The sequence below is a fragment of the Nothobranchius furzeri genome, chromosome 12 (genome assembly GCF_043380555.1).
Source record: "Nothobranchius furzeri strain GRZ-AD chromosome 12, NfurGRZ-RIMD1, whole genome shotgun sequence".
Lineage (NCBI taxonomy): Eukaryota > Metazoa > Chordata > Actinopteri > Cyprinodontiformes > Nothobranchiidae > Nothobranchius > Nothobranchius furzeri.
The window spans coordinates 61,777,153-61,786,489 of record NC_091752.1 but is presented as its reverse complement, the minus strand read 5'-3'; positions in this window follow the sequence as shown (position 1 = coordinate 61,786,489).

Below are 9,337 nucleotides of genomic sequence, written 5' to 3'. Positions count from 1 at the left end.
CCGACCCCCGCCCTAGATCTTCAGCCCTCTAGGTTTCCCTCCTCAGACATCCCTCTCCCAGGTCATGTGCTCTCTTGGCCCCCTCTTAGCCACTTCCCTGTAGTTTTCTTTCTGTAGTGTTTTCTATTAGTGTCAGCTTCCCCTTAGAATATTAGTTATGGTTAATGCCTTCTGGTCTTTTGTTTTTTTTTTCTCTCTTAGGTAATTTTCCTTGTTTACAGCCTTTCATGATTTAGTGTGTTTTTCCCACCAGTGTTTTTCTTCCTCCTCCCTGATTAAGTTATGGTGTTCACCTGGTCACTCTCTCCCCACACACCTGCAATTCATCTCCCTCTCATTCTCCCAGTGTATATAAGCCCTGTCTTGTCTCAGTGTCTTGTCGGCCAATTGTTGTTTGTATGTCAGCGTTTTCTGGTGCTCTGTGTGAGCTTTTGTATCTAGTCTCAGTTTTTGTGCTCTAAGTGAGCTTGTGGTTCTGGGAGTTTGGTTTTTTGGCCTCCTGCCATTTTGAATTTTTTTGTTCATCCTCCTTAATAAAAAGGATTTTACTCTTAAACGCTCCTGCCTCGTGTCATCTGGAGTATCTGCATCTAGGGTCCTAACAACCTCCTTGTTCTCGACGTGACACCAATCCCAACCAAATTATTTAAAGATGCATTTCCTTTGGTTACTGCCCCCATTCTAGATATCAATCTATCTTTAGTAAATGGATACGTACCACAGGATTTTAAGGTTGCGGTAATCAAACCTTTACTTAAGAAGCCTTCTCTGGATCCAGATGACCCAATGAATTATAGACCAATATCTAATCTTCCATTTTTATCCAAAGTCCTTGAGAAAATAGTGGCCATCCAAGTATATGAGCATTTAAATTCTAATGATCTGTTTGAGGAATTTCAGTCTGGTTTTAGAGCGTATGACAGCACTGAAACTGCATTAGTGAAAGTTGCAAATGATATTCTCATGGCCTCAGATAAGAATCTTGTGTCTGTTCTAGTCTTGTTAGATCTCAGTGCTGCTGTTGACACAGTTGATCACAATGTTCTTTTAGAAAGGCTTGAACATGTTGTAGGGATCAAAGGAACAGCGATAGGCTGGTTTAAATCCTACCTGTCTGATATCATTTTGTAAACGTGCATGATAAATCTTCATACTCCAGGGTTACTTGTGGTGTACCACAGGGTTCAAAGCTTGGACCAATTCGTTTTACAAATATATGCTCCCAAATGGTAAAATCATTAGACAGCATGAGATAAACTTCCACTGTTATGCTGCCGATACTCAGTTATATCTATCCATTAACCCTGATGAACCTAATTGGTTAGTTAGATTACAGGCTTGTCTTGAAGACATAAAAATTGGATGACTCTAAACTTTTTGCTTTTAAATCAAAACAAGATGGAAGTTCTCATCTTTGGACCTGAAATTCAGAAAAGGAAATTGCTTAGTCAATCACCTGACCTGTATGGCATTAAATTAGTTTCAGAGAACAAAGTAAGGAGCATTGGTGTTATCTTTGACCAGGACATGTCATTCAAATCCCATGTTAAACAGGTTTGTAGGATTTCCTTTTTCCACCTTCGGAAAATTGTTAAGATTAGAAGCATCCTTTCCAGGAGTGACGCTAAAAAACTAGTTCATGCATTTATTACATCAAGACTGGATTACTGTAATTCATTTCTCTCAGGAAGTCCACAGAATGTAGTTAAAGTCTTCAGCTTGTCCAAAATGCTGCAGCTAGAGTTCTGATGAGACTTAAAAAGAGCGATCATATCTCTCCTGTCTTAGCTTCCCTACATTGGCTGCCTGTTAATTTCAAAATCGATTTTAAGATCCTCCTTGTCACATTTAAAGCTCTTAACAATCAATCTCCATCATACATCAGTGACCTGATTGTTCCATATGTTCCCAACAGATCACTTCGCTCTCAGACTGCAAGTTTACTGGTGGTTCCCAGAATATCTAAAAATAGGATGGGAGGCAGATATTTTAGTTATCAGGCTCCTCTCTTGTGGAACCAACTCCCAGCTTTAGTCCATGAGGCAGACACCTTGTCTACTTTCAAGACTAGGCTTAAAACATTTTTATTTGATAGGGCCTATGGTTAATCTGATGTTAGCCTAGATCTGGACAAGTGGGGGAGTAGAGGGGGGTGGAGTGTACAGCCGGTAAAGACGACTCTCCCTCGCCCTGCCTCCAACATGCCTCCATCTAAAAGGCTAGGTTACCCAGAGTTATTTCTGTAGTTATGCTGCTATAGGCTTATACTGCTGGAGGACACACTGACCACTTTCCACACTCTACTACTTTCTTCTACAATCTGCAAGTCAGTTTTGACCGGCGGCGGCACGTGGTTTGAAGGAGAGGCAAACAAATAAATCAGGTTGAGGTCGCTTTATTGCAACATGCTTTGTCACCAACACCAACATTCATCTAACAACAACGCTCACTGCCTTTTATAACTAAGTGACTGATTGGAAGAAACCAAGAAGTGGGGTAATCAAATAAATAATAATTAAATAATATTTACAGAACCCAACCACGAAAATAAATGGTACCAAACATTATTTACATAAATACAAATCATACTAAATAAATCCAAGTTAAATCAAACAACAGAAACTAGGTTTCACATAACTCCTCCAAGAATCACACCTCCTTATTTAAGTGGTATGCTCCAGCAGCTTAAAAGCAGCACCTGGGACACAAACTTACCTTTGCTGCCCCACCCTGCTGAGGAGACAATACCAGAAAGGTGAGTGAAACTTTGGATATTAACTTAAACACAAATTGACATTTAACAAACATTTCCTTTTTACACAGGAAGGGTGGCCAGTCCCTCTGCCTCCAAAGAATCTGTTACAAATGTCAAACAAAAATAAATAACTTCAATAACAAAACCTTTTGTCTGTAACTCAATCAGAAACATAACATAAATCATAATGAATGGAACCCCTGGTCTCCATTACACTGCTCTTTAACTATATTATTTCCTACTATTTCAGCTGTTAACTTTATTTTTTCTCTGTTTTTCTCCCCAGAAGAAGCTACAATGATGTTCTGCTGAGCTGTGGTAGCCTCATGGAGGGGGCCATCGGCTTGAACACTGTTGCTAACCATTTAGTCATTCTCCCTCTCCTGATGATAACTTTACTTTCCTTGACATTGAATGTGCTACTACTAGTTTACCTGTTTAATTATAGATTCACTAGGATAAATACAATAAAGTGTATCTCTCACCAAATAAAAATATTTACTAAGAAAGAATGTAACCATAGAAACACTAGTGTGCGTGTGTGTGTGCGTGCGCGCGCTCTTGTCTGGGATTTTATCAATGTTTATCAATAAACCCATTTCCTGCAGCTAGAGAGAGGGACAAGAAGCCATAAGGCAGACATACAACCAAATCATGATTTTGTGGCAAGTGTGCAGGGCAAATGCTACATTTGACAAACACCAGGAGTTTCAGTTCATGACGACTGATATTTTTTAGAGTGCTCAAAATGCAGTTTTTGACTTCAACATGAACTGCATACCAAATCTGCCACCTGGGTGCGATCGTCATCTGCTGAAAACTCCTTTGTCTTATTTAAAATGTCAGAGACAAAGATTAAAAATAAACAAAAATAAGCAGGTAAAATGCAATTTGACAAAAGTCACTAGTTTTGTTGGTCTGGGATTACTGTTAACCACACAGTCAATCTCCCAGTCCAAGAGGTTTCGACTAAAATATACACTCTTAGCTTTTATTGGGCTCTCTTTACTACCAAGTACTGATAACAGTCGATTTCTCAAATTGAGGGGTTCCACTAAAACCCTTTCCCTTTCAGCCACTAAAAGTGACACAGTTTATAGTTCAAATTATATTAGCCACCAGATACCAGGAATTGAATATTTGGTCTGTGCTTAACCCTTTGATGCATGAGTTATGAAATCTTCAACCATGACTATTTCATTCATCTTCAGGTGTGAATGAAACAAATTTCAACAAAATATTTTTGTAACATTACTACATGTCCACCACGGTGGACAGTGTTGTAATGGAATAGAGTGATGTAACTATCTAGAGTTGTATTTTAATACACTGTAAGTAGATCACTTGTTATAATCAGAAGATAGGCTGTTTTTATCATCAGGGAGTTTAATTAAACACTCTGTATTGACTTTGAGACAAGAAAAGAGAGAGAGTTGGGTTCGTTTAAGAATCTTTAGTTTCTTAACTATAAATTCTTAACAATCTACCAGGACTACCTCTGTGATGGATGAAAATGGATTTGGATGTTGTGTTGGTGCGTGTGTGTGTGTGTGTGTGGTTGGTTCAGACTCCTTAGGCTGACGTCATTGAATCTGGTCGTCTTTGTTATGACTAGATATCACGAGGCTTATAAAGTGATGACATGAGCTGCTATTTTGCCGTGTACGTACCCAGTGGGGGGCCTCCCAGGTAGATCAGGAAATGCCAGGTCCAAGAACCTCGGATGTGTACTGGAGCTGTCGAAGCAGCGGTCGCAGCACGTCAAAGCCCGTCTGAAGGGTCGACCCCGGTACCAATCGGCAGCGTCAGCAGGTGCTCTTATTTTGAAAGGATGTTGTCTGGTTGTTAAACGACGAAAATCTCCAACTTCACAGTTCTTAGTTTAAAGAAGAAAACACATCTGGCCAGGCTGTGCTTTTCTTTGGGATGACGGTGACTAGAACTGACGTCAAAATGGAACTGAGCTTAAAATGGCGTTGCCTTGTTTTATATCTCTGAATCGTTGATAAGTTTTAGTAAAGCGGATTGGACACTTTAAGTCAACAAGCCAGATTCTCCTGCGGCAGCCAAAAGCTCTGATTGGTTGGAACAATGTGTCATGCGTTTCTATGGAGATGAGGATCAGTCTGTCTGTGCAATAGTCCTGTTTTCATTAAACACATAAATCATGACATCTTTATTCCACAGATCATTCACTTGATTATTATTGATCAACATATGTTTTGCTTAATTTTTTTCATCACAAATAAAGTACTTTGATTAAGTAAAAGCGTTCTTCTTCTCCTTCGGACTCTTCTCCTGGAATGTAAACAGTCTGAGGAACACCCGACCTTGGCGTTTTCAACACGGGTTTACTGTGCACAGGGGCAGCTGTGTGGAGCTGAAAATAATGAACTTCATAACCTTACAGTGTGTATTCCGAACATGAAATATGTTGGCTGGACTTACTGAAGTCCACATGGAGAGGCTCAAATGCATTAATGTCTTCAACAGCTGTGCTTAATAGCAACAAATGAATAAGCAAATTACAATTTTGAGAACCTGTCCACTGTAATGACCATTTTGAATCAATGAGTTATTTTTTTCATCTTTATGTTCTAATTAGGTCACCTTCAGGCCTCGACTGATAAGACCTTATTAGCTCAGAGCACAGCAGCTGTTGTTCGGGTTTTTGAGCCTGGATGTGCTCTCTCACTGTTTCACATCTTCAACCCTTTTTTTCTCTCCACCACTCTGTGCTTCCTCATGAGCATAATACATTTGTGACACGCCAGCGGTTATCAAAATCATGATTTCCATCAATTCTCTGATAATTTTCAGATCATCCCCACATTTCCTGGATTTACATTTCCATCAATGTACAATTTTCACTCAAAAGGTATTTTGTGAGTTCTTATTTCCCCATATACAGTTGTGGTCAGAAGTTTACATACACTTGTAAAAAATATAATATAATGGCTCTACTGAGTGTCCCATTATTTCTAAAACTCTGATTTTTCTCTGATAGAGTGATTGGAACAGATACTTCTTTGTCACAAAAAATATTCATGAAGTTCGGTTCTTTAATGTCTTTATTATGGGTTAACAGAGAAAAGTGATCACATTTGCTGGGTCACAAATATACATACAGCAGTGCTAATATTTGGTTACATGTCCCTTAGCCATTTTCTCTTCAATTAGGCGCTTTTGGTAGCCATCCACAAGCTTCTGGCAAGCTTCTGGTTGAATCTTTGACCACTCCTCTTGACAGAATTGGTGAAGTTCAGTTAAATTTGATGGCTTTCTGACATGGACTTGTTTCTTCAGCACTGTCCACATGTTTTCAATGGGGTTTAAGTCAGGACTTTGGGAAGGCCATTCTAAAACCCTTATTCTAGCCTGATTTAGCCATTCCTTTACCACTTTTGATGTGTGTTTGGGGTCATTGTCCTGTTGGAACACCCAACTGCGCCCAAGACCCAACCTTCGTGCTGATGATTTTAGGTTATGTTGAAGAATGTGAAGGTAATTCTCCTTCTTCATTATCCCATTTACTCTCTGTAAAGCACCAGTTCCATTGGCAGCAAAACAGCCCCACAGCATAATATTCCCACCACCATGCTTGACTGTAGGCATGGTGTTCTTGGGGTTAAAGGCCTCACCTTTTCTCCTCCAAATATATTGCTGGGCATTGTGGCCAAAAAGCTCGATTTTTGTTTTGCCTGACCACAGAACTTTCCTCCAGAAGGTCTTATCTTTGTCCATGTGATCAGCAGCAAACTTCAGTCGAGCCTTAAGGTGCCGCTTTTGGAGCAAGGGCTTCCTTCTTGCACGGCAGCCTCTCAGTCCATGGAGATGCAAAACACGTTTGACTGTGGACAATGACACCTGTGTTCCAGCAGCTTCTAATTCTTGGCAGATCTGCTTTTTGGTGATTCTTGGTTAACTCTTTACCCTCCTGACCAATTTTCTCTCAGCAGCAGGTGATAGCTTGCGTTTTCTTCCTGATCTTGGCAGTGATGAAACAGTGCCATGCACCTTATACTTACAAACAATTGTTTGCACTGTTGCTCTTGGGACCTGCAGCTGCTTTGAAATGGCCCCAAGTGACTTTCCTGACTTGTTCAAGTCAATAATTCACTTTTTCAGATCCATGCGGAGCTCCTTTGACTTTCCCATTGTAGCTTTTGTGGGCGTTTGTATCCAATGAGCCCTATTTACCTGGCCTAAGAGAAGTCACCAGCTGTAGTCACTCATAATCACTCACAAGAAGTTAAGAGGCCATGCTATGAAGCTCAGTTCACTGACACATTAAGTCACCAAAATTGCTAGTTCATGTTGCTGTATGTATATTTGTGACCCAGCAAATGTGATCACTTTTCTCTGTTAGCCCATAATAAAGACATTAAAGAACCAAACTTCATGAATGTTTTTTGTGACAAAGAAGTATCTGTTCCAGTCACTCTATCAGAGAAAAATCAGAGTTTTAGAAATAACGGGACACTCAGTAGAGCCATTATATTATATTTTTTACAAGTGTCTGTAAACTTCTGACCACAACTGTGGATACCACACCGTCTCTTCTTCGGCATGAGGTCAGATTTAGGCTTACGAATCCGCCGTCCAACTGTGTGTCTAAACACAGAGGGGCTCACTTATCAGCCAACAAGTTTAGAAGTCTGACCACCAACTTGAGACGTGTGCAAATGAGTTGCAATATCCTTCTTTCTACAAGAATAAGCAAGTCCAGACACTCTCTCAGTCTCAACAGTCGAAGCAGACAACATCTAAGACAAACAAACAACAACACAGATAACTAGAGCATGTTTCTATTTCTCCTGCAAAACACTTAAAGCCACGCCAAACTCGGACAGCATTCATCTGTCAAAAACCATCCTATTCAAGGCGGACGTCACCACTTAATCTCATAGTTACCACACCGGTCTACTTCATTTCTTACACCAGAGTTGCATTTTTACTTTCAGCTAAAATGCAGAAAACCAAGCCAAATACAGACAGCATTCAAAAGAACCCGTCAAAACCATCCTATTCACAGCAGACAATGCAACTTTGTTATCTCTGGTTACCTAGGATTTTCTCTCAGTACCACAAAGACAAAACAAACAAACAACAATCTTGTCTCACCAAATCTCTCCATTTCAGGGCTTGAGTTCATGGATCCACACTCCTCCTAGCAATGTCAAGACCCCCACTGACCCCCCAGCAAAACTAAGCATTGGAGGAGATTTAGGATGTCGACATTTCTCCAGCATTGGCTCTTGGCGCCACGAGGTGACGGAACCCTGGCTCACGAAGGACCAAATTATGTCATGGATTTTATCAATATGTTTATCAATAAACCCATTTCCTGCAGCTAGAGTGAGGGACAAGAAGCAATAAGGCAGACATACAACCAAATCATCATGATTTTGTGGCAAGTGTGCAGGGCAAATGCCCCGAACATCTGGTCACAGAGTTTATTTAAAGGAAAAAGATAAGGAAGGAATGGGAGTGGATCGTGTGTGTGTGAGAGAGAGAGAGAGAGAGAGAGAGAGAGAGAGAGAGAGAGAGAGAGAGAGAGAGAGAGAGAGAGAGAGAGAGAGAGAGAGAGAGAGAGAGAGAGAGAGAGAGAGAGAGAGAGAGAGAGAGAGAGAGAGAGAGAGAGAGAGAGAGAGAGAGAGAGAGAGAGAGAGAGAGAGAGAGAGAGAGAGAGAGAGAGAGAGAGAGAGAGAATGCTTCAGGACATTCAGTTAATAGGATTAAAGTAATGGATTATAAAACTTCCAAAACATTTCTGCTCTGTCTTCTTGATCCCCCGTGAGTCGTGGTGGATGGCTGCTTATACTGAGCTAGGATCCTCTGGAGGTTTCTTCCTGTTAAAAGGGAGTTTTCCTCTCCACTGTCATTGCATGCTTGCTTAATATGAGGATGGCTGTAAAGTCACTGACACTAGTCAGTGACTCGATACAATTAGCTTGGTTCCTTATACAGGAAACCTTTTTCTGATTGGCTTAATGAACTGACCTGTATTGGAATGTTTATTATGTGAAGTGCCTTGAGATGACTCTTGTCATGATTTGGCGCTATATAAACAAACTTGAATTGAATTGAATTGAATCCTGCACCACAGGAGGAGATCCCTGTGCATGCAAATGGGCCACAGCATCCATAAAGCAGGACGTTACTTACGATCATTCTGTACCAGATGTTTGCTAAAGTTGCATTGTTGAAGATAGACTATTTTGTAGCTCTGTGTTTGGTGTTGAACACAATAAGTTACTTGGATAATAAACATTTGATTTTACATTATTTCTGGTGATGAATTTATTTAAGAAACAAAAAATACAAGGAGATGTTTGAGAGCCAGATGAGCTAGTCCTTTATAGAGCTAGTCCTTCAGACACCAAGCCCCGGCCAAACCAACTCAGCACAGGCAGATGATCACTCACCATAGCTAGGTGAAACAACACCTTCCACCACAGCCAGATCCGCCAAAACAATCGTCAGATCCAACCCTGACAAACATCGACCATCTCCCCGAAACCAAGTAGGACTCCCATCATTTAACACCACAAAGCCCCTCTCGTCCAAAAGGTCCTCTAG